This window comes from Ruditapes philippinarum, unplaced genomic scaffold (genome assembly GCF_026571515.1).
Source record: "Ruditapes philippinarum isolate M1 unplaced genomic scaffold, ASM2657151v2 ctg917_1_1_1_1, whole genome shotgun sequence".
In the NCBI taxonomy this organism is placed as follows: Eukaryota; Metazoa; Mollusca; class Bivalvia; order Venerida; family Veneridae; genus Ruditapes; species Ruditapes philippinarum.
Window position 1 is genome coordinate 225542 of NW_026853925.1, and position 15836 is coordinate 241377.

Sequence of the window (15836 nt, forward strand, 5' to 3'; positions counted from 1 at the left end):
CTGGACAAGATTTTTCTATTTTTAGCTCTGGTGGCCATTTTGTGCAGCGAAGTGGAACGTGCACAACTAGGGATGGTACTGATCAGTGATTACTTCTGTAAAGTTTGTTTGAAATCCCACCAGTAGTTTGACCTGTGAAGAGCAGAAAATATTTTCTATTTTTGGCTCTGGCAGCCATTTTGTGCATTGAAGCTGAACATGCTGGTGACATGCACAACTAAGGATGGTAGTTTTCTTTTTTTATGTTTGGCAATAAGACATCTTTGTATAGTAGTGATTTTTATTGGTAGGTACTATAGTGCGAGAGATAATAATCAATTCTCTCAGGGTGTTCGTTTGACCCTTGAAATGATTCTTTGACCCTTCAAATTTCCAAAAAGCCTGATTTGACCCTCAGGATTTTAACTGGAGGGTCAAATTTTGTTAAAATCATTGGGATTTGGCCTTGAAGTCAGTAAAACTTAGTCAAAATGACCCTCAGGATTTCATGGCTAGTGAAGACCCTGTCTCTATTGTTTCATGTGAGTCTTGTTTCATCAAACAGATAAGCTAACAAGCATTCAAGAGTGATGGACATTCTAAACCTTAATTATTTAAGATTAAGATTTTTACTTTAAGTTACTTGTGAAGAGTAAGTTACCAATGAGTAACTTGAGTGTAAACAAAGATTGTCACCACAATACTGACAGAAGTAATACTCTTAGGTGCATGAATGATATCTTTCTTTAATTTTTGTATCCATCTGCTACATTCAGGACAGTGTCATAGTACATTGTAGCTGAACTCCCAAATCATTGTGGTAGTAGTTTGACATATTACAGACTAACAGTGCACGCCTGTTACATGTATCTCCTATAATTAATGCCTTTTCCAATTATGTTGCTCTAAATAAAATATCAATGGACATTTACGTTATCAGACACCAGAATATCACTACTGTATAGGAAGAATACTTTGAATTGTATTTAATATAAATAATAGTTATTATCAGATTCATTCATTTTCAAATTCAGAAATAATGAAAGTAAATTTTGTAATGGAAAAGAAATCACTGATATTGATAATTACATTTTTGTTCATTTTGCCTGGTATCGCCCAAATTTATCTCCTTCACATTATTGTCTATAATTGAAGGTCAACTGCGTTTGATCAAGTTTAATTGTTCATTTTCTTAACATCACAATGATTAATAAAAATGACACCCTGCTGCCAGACACATCATTTGCATAAATAAAGTATCTCTATGTTATTGAAAGTAGGTAGATATTCAAATTAAAATAAATTATATATTTTTCTGGACTTCAAATAAATAAAAGAACAGCGAGCTTGAAGTTGAAGAGCAGGTCCAAAGCAAGCATTAGGCTAAGCGAGTTTCTTCGAAAGTGATGGTTTTGAAAACATTTGCAGGAGTACAACAAAAGTAAACGCGGAAAGTCCGAGCGGGGCCAAAGGCCCCGCAAGGGCTGTAGCGCTCTTAGATAACATGTATGACGCGTATCAGTTCAAATGAAATCAAATTCAAACTAAATGAAAATTTCAAAAAAATATATATCCTATACCTAATGAGCTGTGAAAAAATCCTTCGTTAACTGGGCGCCGCCATTTTGAAATCCTTTTGAGCTAAATATAGATATCAGAGCGATTTTAATGAGCGTCTACATAATTCAGACTATTGTTAGAAGACGCATGCTAAGTCACTTTTACGGTGAAAGAATGACGTACAAAATCAGAAAATAAACCTGCATTTCATTGACAAGAATTATAGTCACGATTATAAATATAAAACGTTACTTTAACATATCCTTTTTGATAAATTAGCACATTAAAAATAACGTTAAAACAACAACTGTGATTAGAGATTAACAAAAATGGCTGATGGGATTTAAACGCTGACACACGCGCAGAGGTCCCCCCTGTATGTTCGGAGATTTTCGAAATATTCTGAGCGCTCCGATGATAGGTTGAACACCACCAATTTATTTGTTTATGGTACAAAATACCTTCAAGAAAGATCTGGTTTACATGTACACTAAATATGGTATCATGCTAAAATCATAATTCATAAGAGCTTTCCACCCCATAGGTAGCACCTAATTTCATAGGTAATAAGTTTGCCTGCTCATAATAGGAGGTTAGTTGGGTTTCCTGTCCTATTATTTATGGAGAACGACGGGAATCAGTACCAGCAGGTAATGTGCACTATTATTTACCGAAGAATGCCAGGGATCAGTTTTTCTAGTTTCCTGTCTTATTATGGTTCCCATTTCAAATTGACATAATGTGTAGAAAAAAATGTGCAACCTCCTATACTGGTTATAGGAATAATACGGGGAAGTCAAAGTCCGGGCCCGCTTCGCGGGCCCGGGCTTTGGCTTGCCCGGCTATAGACTAAATATAAATAGAATAAAAAATAAATAGAATTCTAAACCTATCAATGAAATTTTCAGTGTCAGTTCTAGTTAGGCGCCGCCATTTTCAATGTAACTCATTGATAAAAGGCGGTGTATTCCGATTACGGAACAAATCTCAACTTTTCGGATTAATAATAATCGTCAAGTGTTCCGAGTGAAAACGGAAGTGGGTACATATAATACCAAATGACACCTTTAAAACGGAAAAATGAAAGGATTTTTTACCGACTTCCCCGTTCATAGGCTTTGCCTAATTTCATATTAATTAGCTTATTTATAATTTCTGTCAGAGTTCAGTTCACTTTTACGCTTTTCCTTATTTATATTATTAATTATGGAATCAGAAATAATGATGTAATTTGTGGCTGCATTTTATTTTATTCAATTATTACAATTCATCTTTTAAAGAATGATATCCCTATCTTTCTTGCTATGACAAGTTGATGTCCGATTACTGTTCTGTCCGAATTGCCTACTAATAAGCGGGTCTATTCAGGATTTATTTTCAGTATTTTAAAAACAATTTTACAACAGAAAAGTAACACACTACAACAGAAATAAAGAAATCAATGGAAATGGTTTCATATGCGTCCAAACAAACGAGGATACCTTTACCTTTTTCTTTTTCAAATGTATTATGTTCGGGCAGTCTGAGCGCATGCGCAATAACCAGTCAACAAAAAATCAGAATCGATTTTGAACGGAATTAATTTCTAACGTAAAAATATTTTTATTAGAATAAATAAATTGAACAAAAAACATGACAATTTAAATTTCAAATAGCATTAATTGATTCACAACAGCCTGCTTGCGGCAACCAATTTACCCATACAATCTGTACAAATTAGCACCTGGATTCGTGCCGTCTGCTCTGTTCTAACACAGGAGGAGCTTGAAACAATACAAATCCATACAGTACCTATACAGTATTTTTTTAAAAAAAAACCCATCTATTTCTCTATTTATTTATCTACCTATCTTCCATTAATGTCAAACCCCTCGCGGGGACGTATACTTGACTCTAGACTAGTCACTTGAGAGAAAAGACTTTAATTTAGAGCGATTATTGATAGAGTTTCAAGCTCCTGCACGTGGTTCTTAATTAAGATGGACGAGTGTCAAATAGAATGAAAGTTGCCAAATTCTTGTAGATTGTCAATAGTTTTGAATGTTTTTAGTTTTGGTACAATTATTACAGAATTTCATCGTATTAATACATCAGTCTCTTCGACACCATATCAAAAGTTCGTAAAATGAACAAAAATCTGCACTCTGGATCAGTGGAGACTTCAACATACCAGATATAAACTGGACCACTATATAACACCATATACAAGGTTATAAATACAAAAAGTCAATCAATGGGTCATTTCTGCATATGGAACCGGACCTTGGCTTAACCCAGCTGATATATAGATTTCCACATCAGGGGCAACAACATCCTTGACGTGTTCTTCTCTGACGTGTATAGGCGTGCACATAACCACCATGTTGTCTCAATGCTGAGACACCGAAGTCTTCTGGCAGTACATTCAATCCAGAAAGAAAGAAAAATTTGGAGTAGCACGTTCTTTGAAAAAAAAAGATGGGACAACGTTCAGTGGAAGTAAACAGAAAGCTGACAAACTTATAATGACCAGTTCACTTCTGTCTTCACTAAAGAAGATGGCTCAAACCCGCCACAACTACCAAAACGCCATATTCCAGATATGATAGAGTAGAGAAAATTAGAATCCCTAAAGAAAGCCCAACAATAGAAAGAACTAAATTACCACAAACACAACAATAATATCGTGCTGAACTATCTATAAGGATCGGAAATATAACATATCTGATTGAATGTACGGGGCGACTTTTTACAGCCTCCACGCGACACAAACAACGCTGATGTGGCGATATAATAGAGAAAATAAGAATCCCTAAAGAAAGCCCAACACGGCAAAATTGAAAATGTTGCAGGCTCGGTTTGATTGAGCCTGTTCATGGACGGTACTGTCAAGTGCAAACTACCGCCCACGCCCCTAGCACCGCTTTAAAAGCAGAATTCAACATTTAACATGAACTGGTACAATTTTGAATTTTGAAACATCCGCAGATGTGTTCATATGGCGGTTATCATGGAACCTTCAATGTGACACGTACAGGCATGCAATTGAGACCGGGTTTAAACTGTTCCTAACAATTAGTAGATGGCAACGACATTTAATTGATATGCATATTGTAAGTGCCATTCCATGAAAAGCGTCATATAGTCCCCAAGTAAAGAAATGCGTGTGCCCTAAACGAGAAAACAATGAGCGGAACTAAATAAAATGAAATTTTGAAAGGGGATCAGAGGTTATGAAGCCTGCATATCACAGATAAGACGTCAAAAGACAAATTTAAAGAGCAGGCCACATATCCTAAGGGTGATTCAACAGTATTCAAGTGAGGAATACTGGAACCACCCATAATAATGAGCCTCATTACTGTGACAGAGAAGGGTGGCCTCAAGCTTAAATCTTCTTGGACTTTTGGTGCCTTCTGGGTGTCCTACTTGGGTGTGTCCGGGGGCAGCGTCCTGTGAACGTTGCCTTTGTCTTGTTGATCTTTATTCTTGTTATTTTAAGGCAAACAAAACTGCAGCCCCCGATGGCATGTTTGCTGATGATTATCTTGTCGATAGGAAGATAAAGAGCTATAGGATGATGCCCGTGCCCTACAAGATGACATTTGAAAACCTCCAATTTTGGGAGCAGGAATGGCAAATGAAGTTCAATGCTGTCAAATGTGTACATCCGGATAACCACAAAGAGGAACGCCATCATCTGTTCATATAAAAAATACACCAGACAACCCTCAACGCAACCAACCAGGCCAAGTATCTTGGAGTTAACATCACACCAGACCTATCTTGGAAATGCCATATTGACAATATAACCAAAAAAGTCAACTCAGCCCTAGCATTCCTGCGTCAAAACATCCGGTAAAGCCCACCAGAGCCCAAAGCCTACAACCCCTACGCACGTCCAAGTGTCGAGTATGCCTCCTCAGTTTGGTCACCTGCTGCTGACAGCCACATCAACCAACTAGAGATGGTCCAAAGAAGAGCAGCACGGTCCGTAAAGAACGACTACTCACGCCAGAGCAGCGTCGCAGAGATGGTAAGCTGACTTCACTGGACCACTCTACAGAAGAGATGGGACATGGCAAGAGTCACCATGCTCTACAAGACCAAGCTTGACCTTGTAGATGTCACACCAGATCCCTCACTACGTAGTGCAAGAACATCAAGAGGCAACCCACAACAACTTAGCCAGTTCATATGCAGGAAATCAATGCATCAGAACAGCTTCTTCCCGGCCACAATCATCCTCTGGAATCGCTTACCCATACAAGTTGTTGAGTAACCAACCTTGGAGGGATTCAAGTCAGCGCTGATGTAACACACTACCACTAACTAGAGACATTGCCAGCTTTAACCAGTTTTTAAGATGTAAATATCCTACTTTTAATTATAAAGAGGAACCCAAATGCGGTTTTCAGGCACGAGTGTGCACGTGGGCGTTTAACAAACTAGCTGGAAAGCCTTCTTACACAAACTGTAAAGGGACAAAGGATCCTGAATGTAATTCATTTGTTAAAATAAGGAAGACAACACATACAAGCTTATGTTTACTGTTGTGATATTATTATTTAATCTACAATCGCATCTTCTCAACCCATCTTCTCAGTCAAACTTCGGGTAACTTATGATGAATAATAGCTGATGAGTTCCGATTGACGCAATCTATACTGAAATATATGAATGTAAATGTCTGGCAAGATGCTACTTTAGTTTAAATAAGACTTTTTGTTATTTTAAAAAAAAGAAATATGAGGAGAGATACCTCAAAAACAATGAAAATGAAATTTCAAAGATTGATGCATTGGGTCTGTTCAGACAAATATAAGATATTGCATAATGCGATATGTCTTAAGTCTTGTTGCTTTTCAATCTGATAAAGTTCAGATCTACTTATGTTATTTATTGAATTTAAATCTGATTTATGTTCCACTTTCGTTGTGTTTCGGATTTCCCTATAAATTTTTTTGCCATGCAATCAAACCGTCCTTTACAGATAGGCATTATACAAAGTATCAAAATATTGCTATCGGTGGAAGTAAAACAAATTGTTGATTTTTGTTAGAAAAAATTTTTGAAGTACAATGTAATATGAAACAACTGAACTGGAAATAATAGACACAATGTTCAATGGGCAAGATTGTTTTGCCAGTTTACCTGCCGGGTTTCCAGCGTCGCATTGCTTTCAAAATTGTGAATGCTCGCCGATGATTGGCTGTCTAAAAGGTCACAAGAAGGTGACCTCCTATTGGTGACCGTCTGATACTAATGCGTAGCGTACGTTAATTTGGAGCTGGTTTTATTTAGATTGGTACGTTGCTTTTCAAAAGCAGTTTATAACAATGAAAAAAAAAATGGAATAAATTGTCTTGAAAATCTAGAAAAACATAACAACAGTCATGTTGACCGGTACTACACTAATGTTACTTTCATCTTTTGTCTGTTGGATGTATATATTCTTTTAAAATTACTTCAAACATTGTAAAGTATTTCATGTAATAAAATTGGAAATAAGAATAGGAAATTGCTAGAGTATATAGCAACTTAGTATTTTGTAAGAAAGTCAAAATACCAATTCAGTGTTGGTCCTTCGGGATCATTGATGCCAGCACTATTTAATGTTGAGAATTGAGTACCGCTCAAGCCGGTGCAAGGGGGCGTCAGGGATGTTGCACGTATTCATTATCCCTCATGTACAGACTCAATCAAACCGAGTCTGCAATTCTCTTGTAATTTTGTTGTGATTAATGCTTCCGAGGGATCACTTTGTTTCGAATTTTTTGTTTAAATAATGCTACATGTACAGCACATTAATTAACCCACGTTCAGCGTTACTTTCAGTGATTATTAAACATGTTACATACTCTAAATCCATTAAAAAATGTAAATTAAATAGAGAAAAACAGAATCCCTAAAGAAAGCCCGACACGGCAAAATTGTAAAATGTTGCAGGCTCGGTTTGATTGAGCCTGTTCATGGACGGTACTGGAAAGTGCAAGCTACCGTCCACACCCCTAGCACCGGCTTAAGCAGAATTCAACATTTAAACACGAAAATGGTCATATTTTGAATTTAGAAACATCCGCAGATGTGTTCATACGGCGGTTATCATGGAACCTTCGATGTAACACATAAGTGTCATTCCATGAAAAGCGGCGTATGGTCCCCAAGTAAAAGAATGCGTGTGCCCTAAACGAGAAAACAATTGGCGAAACTAAATAAAATGGAATTTTGACAGGGGATCTGAGGTTATGAAGCCTGCATATCACAGACAAGACGTCAAAAGACAAATTAAAAAGCAGACAACATATCCTAAGGGTGATTATACAGTATTCAGGTAGGAATACTGGAACCACCCAAGTTGAAAAAAAGGCCAAATAGAAGAAACTAAAATTACCATATAAAATGTTTACACAACAATAAAGTCGTGCTGAACGATCTTCAAGGATCGAAAATATAACATCATTGATTAAATGTACATGCTAGACATTTCTATGAATTGAAATAATATGTATTTCTGAGGCATAATGTGCTTTTAAGATTTTTTTTGTTCTTTGGTAACTGTTGTTAATGGCGTCTTCTTTAAGACTGTTTTTGTTTTTTGCAATCTGTGGTAAATGGCGTCTTTAAGGCAGTTTTTTTTTACAATCTTTTGTACATGACGCCTTTTAAGACTGTTTTGTTCTTTTGCCATCTATTGTAAATGGGGCCGTTTTAGACTGTTTTTGTCTTTTGCAATCTGTTGTTAATGGCGCCTTTTAAGATTGCTTTTGTTCTTTTGCAATCTGTAGTTAATGACGTCTTTTAAAACTATTTTTGTTCTTTTGCAATCTGTTGTTAATGACGTCTTTTAAAACTGTTTTTGTTCTTTTGCAATCTGTTGTTAATGGCGTCTTTTAAGACCGTTTTTGTTCTTTTGCAATATGTTGTTAATGACGTCTTTTAAAACTGTTTTTGTTCTTTTGCAATCTGTTGTAAATGGCGTCTTTTAAGACTGTTTTTGTTCTTTTGCAATCTGTTGTTAATGACGTCTTTTAAGACTGTTTTTGTTCTTTTGCAATCTGTTGTAAACGGCGTCTTTTAAGACTGTTTTTGTTCTTTTGCAATCTGTTGTTAATGGCGTCTTTTAAGACCGTTTTTGTTCTTTTGCAATCTGTTGTTAATGACGTCTTTTAAGACTGTTTTTGTTCTTTTGCAATCTGTAGTTAATGGCGCCTTTTAAGATTGCTTTTGTTCTTTTGCAATCTATTGTAAATGACGTCTTTTTAGACTGTTTTTGTCTTTTGCAATCTGTTGTTAATGGCGCCTTTTAAGATTGCTTTTGTTCTTTTGCAATCTGTTGTTAATGACGTCTTTTAAACTTTTTGTTCTTTTGCAATCTGTTGTAAATGGCGTCTTTTAAGACTGTTTTTGTTCTTTTGCAATCTGTTGTTAATGACTTTTTTTTGTTACTTAAATTTGTTTGTTAAAGAAAACATATTGTAATAAATAAATGAAAATCCAATGCTACTCATTGTTTATTTATTATTTATTTATTTTTTTGCATAAATATAACAACATATTCCTAAATTATTACAAGTGACTGAATATATCATCTACGTCTGAATATGGGGGAGTTTCTCTTTAGATTCTTTATTATATTCACGAACTAGGAACGGAGTTCAAAGTTCTATGGTTAGGTTCATAATTTCCCCATACATCCTAGTCCTTTTTTCTCTCATCTTTTTTAAACGCATGGTTCCTAGCAACAGAAATAAAATGCATATTTAGACATCGGAAACAAAAAATCATAATTATATAATTACAAAGCTAAAAAACTTTCCACAATACAAAGCACTTGCCCCATCACCGATGTAGGTTCAATTCCCAACAGGGACTTTGGATTCTTTCATGTGAAGAAGATATCCAACTAGGCTACGGAACGTCGGTGGTTCTACTCAGGTGCCCGTTCGTGCCTGAAATACTTCAAAAAGGGCACTCGAGGTTTTTCTCCACCAGTAAAGCTGGAACGTCGCCATATGACATATGACGTAAAACCCAATCAAACAAACAATAAAAAGGTTACTTTGCCAGAGACTATATATGAGGTTATGATACATTGTTGAGTAGAAGACTGTTCTTTAGGAAGATTATACAGCTAAAAAACCTATATTGGACGATGCTATAGTGGATTCTGGAACTCTGTATTAGTACAATAGAATCAGTATCCTTCTCTCTATTTTACACCAGCACTTTTTTCAACTTTGGGATATAACTTTATTACGATTCCAGTAAGTAATTGTTAAAGATCTTCATAGAGAAAGAGGCAAGATGGCGCACAGTATGAATTTAAAATGGATTTTTAGACTCGGAACATGTAAACGAGGCTAAATTGATCAAATTGCATACAATGACGATTTATATTGGAATATCACACTGTGCAACCTGTTACATTGTGTAAGGTGTGAAATAAAAACAATTACATGTACTTCACCCTAGACTTATATTCTACATGTATAACCATGGCGTGTTAGGCCCTCAGCGAAAGCTACTTTAGTCTATACAAACTGAGAGTTATAATATAAATTTAACATCAAAAGTGGAAACTATATACTCTTAATATACAAACAAGAACAACAATTTTATAATTTCCTCCTAAAAATATTAATATCAGGCGAAAAATACTCGTATATATCTAAAATTGATAGGGAATTATATGTAAGAAAACGCTGGAAAAAAGTGAGGAATGAGTTAAAATGTCTAGACACAACACATATTGCATCGAAAATATAAGCATATTTGACAAATTATAACTAAAACCAATGCGAGATCCTCGATTCAATTTTCAATTTTACCATTTGGAACATGATGACGATGACATATATCTATTAAGTACCGTGGCTCAACACGTTCTTCATGCACATTTTATTATATGTATCAAAACCAGGTATCTTTAAGTAAAAATATTATTACAGTTGAAAAAGTGAGACACCGACACCTACCATTACTTCGTTGACACTCCGCCATCATGCAAGTGTCCGTACAGCTTGCAACACAGTGATAAGGTGACACAACGCGCACGCTGTGTCTGGGATGTAACTATTACTGTATTCCATGCTGAGATAATTTCTCTTTTTCATTAAATCAATCTATTTTGTATCGTATTTCACATTAATGGCATTTAACAATGCTTTCTTAAATCTGACTGAGTGGTTTCTAAAATGTAGTTAGTTCTATCCCAATCCCAGTGGGCAAAATTATTTCTGTAAGTTTTATGTTTTATTCGATCTTGTTTGTAATGGGAATGCTTTGAACATTCATAACAGTGTTTTATTGAAAAGCTTTAATATCCTGTTATAGCATTGATTTCAATATCAAAATAAAATGCGTGTTCGTATGAAAATTAAATCACTTTTGTGACTGTTAATACATTCTAACGTTGTTTTTTAATATTACTAAATTGAATTGGCTTTTGGGTAGATGTGTTTTTGTTGGTGCGTGCGCGCGCGTGTGTGTTTGTGGTTCGCAGTCTATATTAAGTTCACATTGTTTTTCTCGTGTACGACACATTGTTTTACTTGTCAATGAGAAAAAAGATCACCACTTTCCATGGAATGGCACGAAAACCACACGTCCGCGAATTTTTATGACAGTTTAAATACATTTTCATTTTTTTTTATCTCCGCGTGGCAGTGTTGATACATACATGCAAACAAAAACAAAAACAGAACCTGATACTATTGTCAAATAGATCTTTTTTTTTTTTTTAGAAATTTCATTAAAGGCCCAATTACCAATATTGCTTTAATTTTTATTTCACAAAAGCCTTTGTTTTTGGTGTCCTGTTATAATCAGTTATGCACTGACCTAATACCTGAATCATCTTTTGAATCTGTTGCAATTTGGCAATTAGAACAGTTATAGTGATTTAGTATTTTGTATGGATGTTAAAATACTACTTTATTGTACATTTTGCTACTTTTATGACAAAGTTCACATTTAGCACTACTTTTTTTCAGATATCAAGCATGTAACATGCTCTTGAACCATTATTCAAACATTATAAAATCCGGGTTTGCTCTTTTTAAAGAAGGAAAATAATATATGTTTCTGAGGCATAATGTGCCTTTCAAATAAAAAATAAAAAAAGATACAAGTATGATTAAAAAGTATAAACTGTAAATCTTTTCGTACAAGAAAAAAGCGTTCGGACAGCTAATGCTCGTAAAAATTTAAGTTTAATATAGAAAAAATGTGTCATTGTGTTTTCATCACCAAGTTACATTTTACTTTGTGGTCTGATTTCCGTCTTGTTTGACTTTATGTTCGTCCAGTTTATCAAACGTGATCTCTGCTAATTGTTTTTTTATTTTGTGGACAAAAAATAAACGTTATTGGGGACATTGCTTTAATGATTGCTGGCGCACAATAAAGCATTAAATTAATGATTTATACGGTTATGGGAATCATTGTTTACTATCACTTAAGTCTTAACAGCTTGTGTCGTTCTTTGTGTGTCAATTATCCTGTACATTTTGTCTGGAAGCTTCACCTGTAAAGATAACAGTAGGGCTATAGTAATGGAATAATAATGTTATGTTTCTCTTTAACTGAAACTTCATGTTACTGGCGTAACTTGCGTCTAATCTAATGTGTTAACGAGATCGTTTCAGACAACAAAATACTTTTATGTTTCACTGCACGAAGCTTATCGTGACTATTTAGGCCACGTTAGACATGGAAAGTGGATATAAAACAAAACAAAACAAAAACTATGGAGATAGCTTGTTTATTTCCAAGCTCCATGAAACTGTAAGGGCTTTATACTGTTACAGAGTGATACGTTTGTGTTGAGGTTGTTTCACACATGCCCTTAACGTTAACGTTATCATAGTATTATATTCTTTGAACGGCAAAATATTTGACATAAATATGAAATTTACGAAAGCAAAAGGTGCCACCCTAGCGATAATGTTTTATTTTGTTATATGACCGTTGGAAGGGTTTAAAAGTATTTGGTATATATCATAGATATTTAATGAAATCAGCGGATGTTGAATGTCTAGTGGACGTGTATAGACTTGCTCTGTGTTTCTTATACAATGAACTTTTACTCTTTGGGATAATTGAGTTTTTTTTTCTGAATTCCAAGATGAAAGACTGGGTTTAGGAATGGTCAATTATTATTACATTCATCAATTAAAACTATATGGGGCGATATTGTCTAGTGGTTGTATCTTGTGCGTGTCCTACCAGGGACTTCTTTAAATTATTGTCATGTTTTCACATATGCTACCAATATTGGTGAGCTCTTAGTAACAAACTCTATAGTGGTTGAAATATGCTCCACGCTTTTTTTCTAAACAATCTTGGACATGAATGTTCAAATTTAAATCTAAGTACAGTCTGCAATTTTCGCTCACACCGCTGCCTTGTTTTTCATCGTTCCAAATACAATTTATCTTACCTTTTATAAAGATGAATTCAAGTTAAATATTCAATTCGACATTCTGTACAACTGTAATGTTATACAGGTACTTCATACTGTCATCTAAATAATTAATCAATCCATTTCACTACGAAATAACACATTAAATAAATCAACCAACATCAAGATGTACAAGTCCAGGACTGTAAGTATAAGATCTTATTCAATTCTCGTTATTTAGATTGCTAAAAATACAATTTGTTTTGTATTAGATTTTAACGACATCTTGTTTCAAATATTGACACGGCTTCTCAGAACATTTAACATGTGTCTTAAAAAGATAACTGAGCCGTGTCATGACAAAACCAACTTAATGGGTTTGCGACCAGCATGGATCCAGACCAGCCTGCGCATCCACGCAGTCTGATCAGGATCCATGTTGTTCGCTATCAGTTTCTTTACTTGTTTATAGGGTTGGTAAGCGAACAGCATGGATCCTGATCAGACTGCGCGGATGCGCAGGCTGGTCTGGATCCATGCTGGTCGCAAACCCATTATGTTGGTTTTGTTGTGACGCGGCACAACTATGAAAGTTCATACACTCCAAAAGGCATTTCATCTAGAAAATGAATAGAAATACCCTCTTTACGCCAAAACATGGAAAATTGTAATAATACATGTAAATATTTATTAGCAATGAATTAGCGTTACACAACTAGATCTGCTATTTCATTTGTTTGTTTTTTAATTGGCACATTGAATTTTTATAAGGTGGGCATCAATAGTTTGGTGCATTTATATGGTCTTGCTTTAACATAAGCATGCTACATATAACAATTTAGCAATAATACATCTTTGCAAGTTGGTTGATATATTATTTGTCAATACATGTATTATATATTTTACATTTATGACCCAATCTTATACCAATCTTGTCAAAACAAACAAACCTTACACGGAAAACTTAGTCAAAATGGGAACCAGCTTTGAATTGGTATATATACACGGTATGTTGAAGTTTGTAGTACACTTCTTCAAATCTATAGTCTCCAAGTACATGAAAACTAGTTTTTTTATTTTATTTTTATTTTTCGAAATAAAGGTCAATATTTTCACATTTATAGACGGCAAGGTGTTTTTTCCTGGTGAGATAACTAAATGCATACATATAACGCTTAAATAACAGACGTTCCCAAAATTGAAATTGCCTGTACCGAGACTATTCAAACATTCTATTCAATTTCAGGTTTTTCTTGTATTCGTATATAGCAATAATTAAATGAAATAATGTAATAATTTTCAACAACAAAAAAAATCAATTTAATGAGCTTTAATATGAAATATAAAACACGGAAGCGGAATATTACAAACACACAGAAAAATCATTAGATTTCCAATAAATCGTTTTTCTTTTATCACAATGACATTTCAAAGAAAGCAACAGAAAACTAATTATGCCACTCTTTCATGATAAAGTACACGCAGGAATAACAACTTTCATAATGATTTACCCAAATGACTGTTTTCGTTATTTTCTTTTTATATTTATTATAGTGTATAACTATACTACAATACACCATGATTTATTCTGATAAGGTATGACTATACTACAATACACTATGATTTATTCTTATAAGGTATAACTATACTACAATACACTATGATTTATTCTTATAAGGTATAACTATACTACAATACACTATGATTTATTCTTATAAGGTATAACTATACTACAATACACTATGATTTATTCTTATAAGGTATAACTATACTACAATACACTATGATTTATTCTTATAAGGTATAACTATACTACAATACACTATGATTTATTCTTATAAGGTATAACTATATACAAAAATACACTATGATTTATTCTTATAAGGTAAAACTATATACTACACTACACTATGATTTATTCTGATAAGGTATAACTATACTACAATACGCTATGATTTATTCTGGTAAAGTATAACTATACAACAATACACTATGATTTATTCTGGTAAAGTATAACTATACTACACTATGATTTATTCTTATAATGTATGACTATACTACAATACACTATGATTTATTCTGGTAAAGTATAACTATACTACACTATGATTTATTCTGGTAAGGTATGACTTTACTACAATACACTATGATTTATTCTTATAAGGTATGACTACACAACGATACACTATGATTTATTCTTATAAGGTATGACTACACTACAATACACTATGACTTATTCTTATAAGGTATGACTACACTACAGTACACTATGATTTATTCTGGTAAGGTATAACTATACTACACTATGATTTATTCTTATAAGGTATAACTATACTACAATACACTATGATTTATTCTTATAAGGTATGACTATACTACAATACACTATGATTTATTCTTATAAGGTATGACTTTACTACAATACACTAAGATTTATTCTTATAAGGTATGACTATACTACACTATGATTTATTATCATAAGGTATGACTATACTACAATACACTAAGATTTATTCTGGTAAGGTATGGCTACACTACAATACACTATGATTTATTCTAATAAGGTATAACTATACTACACTATGATTTATTATTATAAGGTATAACTATACTACCATACACCATGATTTATTCTTATAAGGTATGGCTATACAATAATACACTATGATTTTTTCTTATAACAAAAAATTGATAGAAATAATTGCCATGCAAACTTTTATTTATGTGATAAGTCGGAAACCATTTAACTTTCATTCTTGTAGACAACAAAGTAAAATGATTTGTGAAGTTTTTCATGTATTGATGATGCCACATTAACACATTGATTAGACAATAACAGATTCAGGAAATTTTACTGCATGCAAAGTCACTTAAACTGATAGCAATACATGTACTTTAAATTTGATTATTTTTA

At 33.8% G+C, this 15836-nt stretch overlaps 1 protein-coding gene across 2 annotated transcripts in view; it reads right to left on the reverse strand.

The window, feature by feature from the left end:
- The window catches only part of LOC132738393 (cytospin-A-like), a 32753-nt gene extending 29632 nt beyond the window's left edge, over positions 1-3121 (reverse strand). Inside the window, exon 1 of one of the 2 annotated variants that reach the window (XM_060725887.1) lies at positions 3027-3121. The gene's annotated coding sequence lies outside the window, so the exon portion shown is untranslated. The remainder of the gene's footprint in view (positions 1-3026) is intronic. The other variant, XM_060725889.1, reaches the window with a different exon arrangement.
- Between the last annotated feature and the right edge of the window lie 12715 nt (positions 3122-15836).